Here is an 11,636-nt window from a genome sequence, read left to right on the forward strand (position 1 = left end):
ATTATTTTTGCTATTTTCTCATATCGATCATATGAAAAGGGCAGTGGAAATCATAGACCATTAAAATATTTAACTCGATCTAGTCTAGTAAACATCATGCATTTTCACTATTGCTCTCTAATATTAATAGTAGTTTTCTCCAAAGTCAATCATTGTGGCTTATGGAGTGTTAAACCCCAAATAATTTTCAATGGTAGTTATTTTGTATTACCGTGTTTGAATGCAAAGTGATTAACAATGTTGAATGATGGAAAATAGGAATAATAAGAATGTATCCAATTACAAATAGTTTACAATTTCAGCGAGCAAACATTTTGGGTAAGTGGACATTTTATTTAGGATGAAAATTTAAGTATTGTATTTATGGTTGAATTACTGTAACAGAGAAGTCAATGTACATCATGAACAATTTTTATCTTCTTACACTGAGAGAGAATGTGTATGTTAAAGGGTGGGAAGGAGAGACAAGGGGAGATAAGGATATATATGGAGGGGGCGAGAGAGGGAAGAAGAGAGAGGCAAAGATAGGGAGGAACAAAGAGATATATATATATATATGGAGAGAGAAGTGTTAAATAGAGAGAGAAGGGGAAGAGGGAGAGGGAGGGGAAACAGGAGGGAGAGAGAGAGAGATAGATAGATAGATATGGAGAGACAGTGTGTATGTTTAGGGGGGTGAGATAGAGAGATAAATAAAGAGAGACAATGGAAGATAGAGATGTAGATGGAGGGGGCAGAGATGTTCTTACACTGAAATCAATGCATCTAGTGAAAACAATCAAATAGGATTAGAAATAATCATCTATGCTGAAATCGGTGCTTCTAGTGCAAGCAATCAAATAGGATTAGAAATCAATATCTATACTGAAATCAATGAATCTAGTGCAAGTAATCAAATAGGATTAGAAATAAATATGTACATTGAAACCAATGCATCTAGTGCAAGAAATCAAATAGGAGTAGAAATCAACACCTACACTGAAATCAATGCATCTAGTGTCAAGTATTAAATAGGATTAGAAACTGACATATACTCTGAAATCAATGCATGTAGTGTAAGGTATTAAATAGGATTAGAAATCGAAATCTACACTGAAGTCAATGCATCTAGTGTAAGTGATCAAATAGGATTAGAAACCAATATCTACACTGAAACTTTTGAATGTATTTTGAAAATTATGTTGAGGTTTATTATTACAATGGTGGGATAATGAAATTGGCATTATATGCACACTCTTTTGGTTGGAGTGAGGACACTAATCTAGTAATAAACTTCATTTCTTTGTAGATTGTCTCCTAAAATGTTTTCTCAAGAGATTTTTATTCAAGTTATCAAACTTTGGTTAGTGGACTTTGGATTCTATGTGATGAATTTTCTTATTGGTTTCTACATTTTGTTTTGTGTCCTTAATATCAAGGGTCTTGTTTTCTCTTGGGTTTATGTTAGCTACTACAATAACCCCAAAAAATTTTGATTCTTTCAAAATTTTGGAGACACCCCATACTTGATTTCTTATCTCCCTTTGCCTTTGGTTTCCTAGGTTTTCTTTGTTCTCTAACCTATATATGGTTTCCAAAAGACCTATCAAGCTTGACTCTAAGGGGCCAAAACTTGGTTTTACTCACTGGGCCCAAAATCACAATTAACCACTCAAAACTGAAATTCTGACCTCCCCTTAGTCTATACACTTTTCCAAGTCGTTGGTCACAATTTGGAAGCATAGTCATTTGTCAAGCATGATCTTATTTTTTGACTTGTGACCTTCAACCCATCTAAACCTATCAGAAGTGACCAAGGGATTGCACATATTTATTATGCAAGGTGACAAGTCACAAGTCACACCTTTTGGCATGAGACTTGACATGCGAGGTGCAAGTCACACCTTTTCCTATGACCTCATTGTGAGGGAGTAAATTAAATGAGGAGAGATAGCCTAAATATTAACTCATGAAATTTTCATACAAATTCTAAGATGATTAATTCATACAATACCATTGCTAAGATTCCATCAAAATATCTCCAATAATCACTAGCACATACAAAATCTAGACAATAACCATTCCATGTAATATTCATAAAATAAATTCTAATAAAATAAATAAATTTCAAGATAGATGCATGAAGGAATCCTTTATTGTCCCAAAATGACATCTCCAATACTAATAAATAGCTCCATAAGCCAAAATCCTCAATATATCACATCTCCACAAGATACAAGACAAATTTCAGCTATGTTGAAATCTCTAAGAGTGTTGAATTGATCCATAAGTGACGATCCAAATTAAATGAGACTAACCCATATCCATATGAGGTTTATCTTAACTAATTTAGCCTAATGAATCCCTTAAAAGACGTTGTTATTATTGGATAGTGTTGCCTGTGGAGTTACAACCCTATCTCAGGGGTGAACCATGGTTGAAATTGATGAACCAAATAGTCATGGTAGGGTGGAACATGGAGATCTTATATCTAGGCCTAATATTCGATCTCTTCATAGATTAGTTTCCATTCAGAGGCCCTTGATTATCTTATTCCAAGAAACCATGGTCTCTACAAAGAAGGCCAAAGATGTTCTCCACAAAATTTTCCTAGATTGGTGTATATGCTCTGTGAGTGCAGATGGTCATTTTGAGGCATAGTTGTCATTTTGAATCCAAGGGAAGCTACCCTTAAGCCTTTCTCTTCCCTGGACGGTGTTATCGTGGAAGGTCATTTCAAAGGATTTGATAATCTAGTAATCCTCGTAAACTATTATGGACATTATTAGAAAAGAGAGTCCTTTAGGAACCACATGTTCAATAATGGGCTTTTACTGGAACACTCCCTTATCCTTGTCGATGATCTAAAGTTTTCCTCCTTTGTCCATGAAATCTAGGATGAGAATTCTCTACCTAATCCTTTTGCACAGGTGATCTCTATGTTTATCTATGAGTCTCACCTTATCGACACACCTTTGTCTCCTCTTGGACTGACCTGGAAAAATGGAAGATCAGGGACCAAGGGGTTAGCAAAGAGTCTTGATGGATTCATATATTTAATCCTTTGATCACAAAAGTGGGGCAATACTGATCCTGGATCTATCTCATTTATGATCATTATCCTTGTGGCTAAGCTAGGAGATAGCTTCTAGAGGAATGGGATAGGCATTGTACTTCGCACTTGAAATTTTTAATGAGATGAATTGAAAACCAACATAGTATTTTCTATTCTAGAGCTAATGCTCCGAACATTGATTGACACAATTCTCCCCATAAATAATGGTGAGTGGGAAGATGAAAGGGAGTTAGAATTGTATACTATACATTTCAAATTGGAATTGTTAGTTTTAGTGAGACTAACTAAAAAGAAGCTGACAGGTTAATCAAGATATCTAACCATCGATAGAGCACAAAATCTTGGAATAAACTAGATAGAAGTACTACAAGATATCATCTTAGAGGAGCCCAAGCTTTAGAAAAAATTGTAAGAAATAACCAAAAAAGAGTTAGAAAAATTAGTCATGAAGGGTAATTCGACCCAATGCAAACTAAGACAATGGATTTCATGGGCTCATCCAGCAAGTCTCAAATTTTAGAAGCAGTTGGGAAAGTAAGGGAATTTTTATTGAGATTTCCACATAGAAGATGTTGGGAGAACATGAAAAAGTAAAGTGACAAACTCAATAGGAGTAAGGTATGGGTTGATCACTAAAGCTGATAGGAGCATCCCCAACAACAATTACTAAAGGGTAGTCAAGTCAAATAGAGAAACAAAGGATGGGATAATGACATGCACTAGTTGACTTGAAAGCTATCTCCCCACTAATTGAAGGAATAAGATTAGAATCAGAAATTAGTAAAAATAATGCAGTATGGATAAGGAGATTCAAGCCTAGGGGATTCAAACCTAGGATGTTTCAATGGCACATACATATTCATTCAACATAGAAAATATATAAGAAATAAATAAGAACTACATGATTTAGATGTAATAAAGAACCTACCTCATCAATAACAATGATGGCAACAACAATAATAGTCACAAAAGGTTAATCGGATGGTGTTCCGCAATTGTTAGAACATCATAAGTCCACTTGAAGGATAGCATAAGAACACATAAGAAAATACACAATTATAAATCAATGAAATTGAATGGGCATTTTACCCCAACACAATAACTTAAACTGATTCAACTAGCATATGATCCAAAAGATATATTGGATATTTATGTTTTTCAACTATTTCATGTTGTCTCTAGAGAAACTTCTAGCAGGTGGAAGAGAATGAGGAAGGAGATTATCATGCTATGAAAAAATAAAGAAAAGGTAGTTGTCTAGACTAATTGTATAAGTTTAGTTATGGATAAACTACAACTAGCTTGCTTAAGAAAAAGTGAGGACCGATTGGACTCAATGCAACAACTAGCTCATCAGCTTCTTACTAAAAATGTCCAAATGAGAGAATAGGTAGAGAAGTCATAACAATAGAATAAGAAATAAAATAAATATGAGCTATCCTTTATACTTGAGTAGTAAATTTTCACGTTTAAAGAGGTAAAGATTAGCCTACGAGAACCCATGGATAGGTTAGATACTCTTAACATTCGCCTCAATTAATAGCTGATGAATTTGACAACTGTTTGCAATGGATGTCAGATTCAAAAGGTACTTAATAAAGAATTGTTGGAGAAGAAGAATTGCACGTTTGATCCTTGGGAAGTATCATCACTTGTACTTGGTTTTGGTTTGATTGCCTTCTACATTGGGTACTTATTTGTTTGTTCAATGACTATTATGTGTCTTGTTTTGATAAGCTAAGTGCACAATGCCTTCCAGGTTTATAATAAACAATCCTTAAATGTGGATATATGTAATTTTCTATGAGTTCATCACCTTCAATTTTCTCTGTTATGCTTGGACAATGTTATAATATGGTGTGTTATGATGCATTCTAGTAAGGTAGAAGCACAGAGGAGCATTACACATGGGTGCTTCATTCAACTATGTCTTAATTTCATCGATTGGGGCTTCGATCCATGGTTAGGTGTGTTTTCGCATCATATTAGGGGTTGGGTAATAATTTGAATGTATGCAATTTAATGTAGTGTGTCCGTAGGATCCTCGCTTTTATGAGTTGGGATTTGATGATATAGTTGGTATAGTATATGAATTTTCAAAAATGGTATGAGTGATGGTCCTCTTTGGATTGTCACATCTAACTTCTGGGATAAAGTTATGGTTGTGGTATTTATAGTTACCTACTATACGGATTTTGATCTTATTGTCATCATGCTTTTATTGGAAGGGGTATATAGTTGATATACAGTTGATGGTGGCTTGTATTATAATGGAACAATTATCAACCACTGGTTATTCTGCATGTGGCTCATCCTTCATGTGAAGCAATTGAATGCTTTTGTAAGATTTGAAAGGACATTGTGGAATCCATGAAACAGATGAATACACTTTTCAAAGGTATCGGACTTTGATATGGGTTTAATCCAACAATGATCGACTAAAGCGTGATAGCCCTTCCACCCTAGAAGGTTACGATGTTTGTATTGTTCTCACTAGGAGCCAAGTAGCATCAATACGATGAAGCAGTTGGTGGATGATGGACATTAAGAGGTCATACAAGGCTCCACATATTCGTCTACAAAAACTCTAATTGAGACCATGTTGCAAGCCGAACATGAGGCTTTAGTAAAAATTTTGTAGGCTTCAGGAAAAATCGATGGCAGAAATAATTTCACAGTAGATATAAAGGAATTAACTACTTCACAAAAGGGAAAACTGGTAACTAATTCATCTTTACGGGGATGGAAAAACAACCCTGTAGGGATTCATATTAGTGTGATTAGAGGAGAGTCACCCTTGGTTCTGGGTGAAGGTTCCTTTTGGGACAGTATCGAAAGGTTGTGACATAAGGCTTTGGTAGGAAGGTGGAATCATTTACAAATTACAGGGGAGCACGTAAAGAAATGGGTGGAGGAACAATAACTCCTGGTTCTAAAATACAGTCCGAAATTGAGTGTATTGTTCAACAGGTGGATTTGTTTTCACTTTTTGTGCCTTGAGGATGAGGACAGGATACTAAGGGTTCCAGGGTTAAGGGGAGGGGATTTGTCATCCTACATAAGTGGAAGACAGGTTTTGACCCCTTCAGTGAGACCCCTTAGAGGAACCTAGTGTGGGATAAACTATCTGGGCTTCCACTGGAACTTTAGAATGAGTCTGCTATCAAGGAAATCACACATCATATTGGGAATTTCGATTATTGGGATGAAGGCAGCTTCAAGCAAGTTGATAAATATATGGCATGGGTTCTAGTTAAGGTTGAGATGGGCAGAGAGTTGATTATTGATCTATACATAAAGTGTTGTAGTTATTCTTTTAAGCTCTACATTGACTACTAGGGAGTGCCCTATCGATGCCTTCATTGCCATGAAACCGAGCATCTAATTTCCATGTGCCAAAAGAGATTCACCCAGCGAAAGGATTTATTCTTATCTTTTAGGCAAGGGTTAGTGTCATCCAAGCTCAAGGTCTACCCTTCTGTTCATATGGGGTCTGACAATCCAAACCTCACAGGTAATTGGATTCCCTATCTCAACCATATGATGCAAGATAATTTTAAATCTAGGTTATATAACTATGTTACAACTTTGGGGTGTATGTATGATCTAACAATCCCAAATCCATCTAATGGTCTTCTAACCTCTTTGGGTTTCTCGATTGACTATGGTCGTGAGGCATTTAGCCCCCTATCTCAGCCTTCATCTGAGACCGACAATATTTCTGGCAAGTCGTCCCTTGAAGTAGTGATGCAATTTTTGTCACAATATCCCCATCCTTCTAATGATCCATTGCATTATCCCCATCCCTTTGCAAACTTCAAGAATGACTTCGGTTGCGACACTCTTGTCCTCAAACTCGTCATGTAGTTGAGTCCTACCCTCTTTCCAATAAGTTGTCCTGTGTAGCTAGGTCGTCATCCCGACCTTTGGATATGTTCTCATCCCCTGGTACATTTTCGATAAAGAATTGGAGGTTATTTTGTCCTCATCTGATAATCTGGCTCCCCTTTCTATTAAAAGATCATTTTTCCATAATCCTCTGTATTCTATAGGTTATTCATATAAAAATGTCACACATAGGAAGAAGAAAGCCCCTAAATATAAAAAAGTTTCAACCTGTAACAAGATAGAATTGGGTTATGTCGATGAGGTTGGATCTCCCTATAATCGATTTGATATTGATTCTAATTTTATTGTTGGGAACGTCTTTATTTCTTATTTTGATGGATTCTAGGTCCTTAGAGGGGATGTAACTGTGCGTATGGTACCTCCATGATTATTATTTCCATTAACATCTAGGGTTTCGGAGCGACCTCCAAATTAAACTCCCTGAGAGGTATTATTCGAGTTCATAAACTCTCTCTAATCCTTTTCCAAGAAACAATGGTTTACAAATATAATGCATGGGTGAAAATGTTGTTTGTGTGCCCTGCATGGCATTTAGTTGCAATTGATGCTATTGGATTATCTGGCGTTCTGGGGATTATGTGGGATCCAAAAATTATTGAGATGCAGGCATTTCTATCGTGTGCAGGGATTATCATGGTCGGACACATGATACAAAATTGTCAAAGGGTCTGAATTGTCAATTCATAAGTTCGATATGTGGGGTGTAGACTATTTTGGGACCAGGTTGCGCAATGTAGAATCCTTTAATTTATAAGTTACATGATCATCTCAAGGGATCTTAATTTTTCAATGTGGAGGGAAGATATTTGGGGATAGAAGTCTAGAATTGATAGTATGGTTTCGTATTTCATAGGTTTAATGGAGGATTTTTCCCTATTGGATGTCACACCAGATCCTCTTGGCTCCACTTGGAGGAATGGGAGAACTTGTGAGGAGGGTATCTCAAAAATAATGGATAGGTTTCTGGTTAATCAGACTATGGTTAATCATTTGACAGATATAAGACCTTATATTATTCCAAAATTTAATTTTGATCACTTGCCCATTATGATAACATGGGATGAAGGGGAACATAAGAGATCATACCCCTTCAAATTCAACCTGAAATGGCTTAAAATGGATGACTTTGGGGATCTGCTATGAAATGTTGGTCTCAGTTATTGCTACCTTCTCCATGGAATCACATAACATCCATATGCCGAAAGATTAGAGAGTTGAAGAGGACATCTCAAGAATCAATTAAGGGGATGAAGGAGGGCGAAACTAAAGTTCTTAGGAAGATTGACATTTTCCTATGTTATTTTAATGATCCTCGAGACCCATTATTCTTCTCATAGGAATACCAGAACAAGATCATTGAATTAGAGGGTAAGAGAAGGGACATCCTTCGTTCATGGAAAGAAGACATCCACATGAAGAGCGGGGCGACATGGATAAAAGCTAGAGATAAAAATACCATATTTTTTCCATGCACATTTCAATTCCAGGAAACATATCAATTTCGTAAGTAGGATAAGAGATTATACCATAAACATATTCAGTTCATAGAGATCTAATGAATAGGTGGGTATCACACATTTCAAAGGCCAATTCTCGACACAAGAGACATCTCTTGGGTTGGAAATGAATTTCATTGAAGAAGTTCCAAACATTTTCACATTGGAGGATAATGACAGATTGGGACAACCAATCACAAAGTAGGAATTAATGAAGATATTGAACGAATGTGCAAAGGAGAAAAGGCTAGGCCTGATTGGGTGGGGAGTTGAAATTTTTATTCACTTCATTGATTTGATGATCCCGGATTTGTTGCTGGTAGTTGAAGAATGTAGGATTCATGGGTTCATATCGGGGGCCATAAATGTGACTTTCATAGCAATAATCCCCAAAAGGGTGGAACCAATAACCTTTGCATATTATTGTCCCATATCTCTCTATAACTCGGTGTACAAAATGATATCAAAATTGATTGTGAGTAGGTTGAAGCTAGTATTATCGAAGCATATTACAGAGGAACAATTTGGTTTCTTATAAGGAAGACAAATAAAAGATTCAATTGGTATCTCCTAGGAGATGATGCACTCTATTAAACCACGAAAACAAAAAGGTTGTCTTCTAGAGGTAGAATTGAGCAAAGTATATGATTGCATTGACTGGGAATTCCTCTTCTTGGTCCTGTTAAAATCTGTTATGTCTCTATTTAACATTAAATGGATTTTGGCATGTTGAAAAACTAAAATTTTTTTGTCATTGTTAATGGCTCACTTTCATAGTTTTTCAATGCACATAGAGGAATTAAACAGGGTTTTTCCATGTCTCCATTGCTCTTTCGCTTAGTTACTGATTGTTTCAGTAAAAAAATGTGGGTGTCAAAGGATAATGGAATTATTTAAGGGGTCAGAGTAACCAAAAATATTTCCATCTCTCATTTAATGTTCGTAGATGATCTATTACTCTGTGGGGAACCCACGGTGGGGTAGTGGAGAACCATTAGAGACCATATTAAATCATTTGGAGTTGTGTCTAGTTTGTGTATGAATGAACGTAAATCGATCTTGTTACATGATGGCAGTGAGGAGAATGTAACAAAGGACATATGTGATTGTTTGGGTTAGAATCGTCGATCTTGGATGATGGATTCATCTAACTTGGGTTTAAGATGAAAACGAAAGGATACTATAACTAGGATTGTGTATGGTTAATCAAAAGATTTCATAAAAAAATGGACAGTTGGAAGTACAGATGGTTGACGATGGGAGGCAGGATGGTAATGTTGAAATCGGTGTTACAAAAAGTTTTAGTATATTAGATGCACCTTTATTTAATGTTGAGGGAGATCATCCATAAGATAAAAGCTATCATGAGCCGCTTCTTATGGGTTGGAACACAGTTACAAGAAAAAATTAATATGGTACGATGGTCAACACTTGCAAGGCCAATGGAGGAAGGAGGTTGGCATTTCATAGATACATCCACTTTTAACAAGGCTTTGATTATAAAAAACAAGTGGAGGGCAGTGTCTAGAAATGGTGTGTAGTCTCATATCATTAAGGAAAAATAAATGTTCGATCAAAATTTCTCCTCATGGATTAGCAGTGGTGCCAAGAATAAATCGGTTATATCACACATATGGAGAAGTATGATGCACACTCTACAATGGATGTTGGGGTTTGTTTATTGGGGCATTGGAGATGGATCCAATATCAAAATTGGATTAGATGTCATCATGGGGATGGCTGAAAATCATTCATTATCCTTTCAACTACTGCAAATCCTTCACAGAAAGGACATTGTTCGCTTGCAATAGATATATATGTCGGCGACTCAAAACATTGATCGGAAAAGTTAGAGAAGGGTCAAAGATCTTGGCATACCAGAGACATATAATGAGGAATGGGGGTCATATGTAGCACAACTTTGATCTGTTGGCATCACTCTTGGTGATAAGCAAGATTGTATGGTGAGAGGGGGGGGGGGGGTTAAAATGAAAAAGAACAATCTGATGGTCCAAGACATCTACTTGAAGTTTCCAAGGCCTGAGAGGATCAATGACTGTAATGAGTGTCTACAGGATAAATGGAGATGGAATCTCCCGAACAAATTAAAATGTTTTCACTGGATAGCAGCACATGATCATATATTGAAATAGAACAACTTACAAAATCATGGGTTCATTGGTACTGGAATATGCCCTCTATGCATGGGGGGGGGGGGAGGGGGGATATGGAGAATTTGGTTATCAAATGCTCATATGCAAGGCTAATTTGGGATGGGGTTATGGAAGAAATGAAGCTTCCTTTCACTGGAACTAATCAACCCTTGTTTAGATGTTTTCTGTCATGGTTCACTTCACACAAGAAGTACAAGTCCCTCCCATTACATATCATATGGATTATATCGCGAAATAGGAACACTAAATTTTTTTATCAGAAAAATGTGAGTGTTAGAGAATACATAATCAAGACAGTTGCTTTTTTCTACAAGATTGAGCTGGTGATCAAGTCAAACAGAAATAGGAAATCCAAATTCATTGATATTTGGAAAGAATATCCGGTTGGGTTTTTTTTACAGAGACAACAATAGAAGGAAATTCGGATGTCATGTAGTCATATTTACTGAGCCTGGTAATGTATTCCACTTCTACTTGTAGGGAGGAATGGGATCAAACAAAAAACAGAGATTACAACATTAAGGGGAGTCCTTATCATAGAAAAATGGCTAGGATTAGACAAAATTAAGGTATATGGAGATGCAAAAGGAATCATTGACTGGGTAAACAAGCATACTAATTTCAATCCCCCCATACTTGCAAATTGGATGATCAGGATTCGGAACTTGGTAATGACTTTTAATCATATACATTTCCAGCATATATGCAAAGAAAATAATTGGACAACGGACCTCCTATCTAAAAGGGGTATTTCGAAGAAAACAATTAGTTTTTTTTCTCAGACTTCAAGCAGGGTATCATGTTAAATGTAGGCAACATCAACTACTCTTAAAAGACATTTTAAAACTGACCTAATTTTGATGGAATTTTTGTATCTTTAGACAATGGAGGTGTTCATTTATGGAAATGTAATGGTTATAAGCCATAGTTTGATGTTAAGAAATACACTTTTTGTAGAATGGGAAAATAGAAATGTATGGGCATAGGAATTATAGGAGAAGT

The sequence above is a fragment of the Pinus tabuliformis genome, chromosome 2_2, assembly GCF_031772625.1.
Source record: "Pinus tabuliformis cultivar Carrire ecotype Pingquan chromosome 2_2, CPIR1, whole genome shotgun sequence".
Lineage (NCBI taxonomy): Eukaryota > Viridiplantae > Streptophyta > Pinopsida > Pinales > Pinaceae > Pinus > Pinus tabuliformis.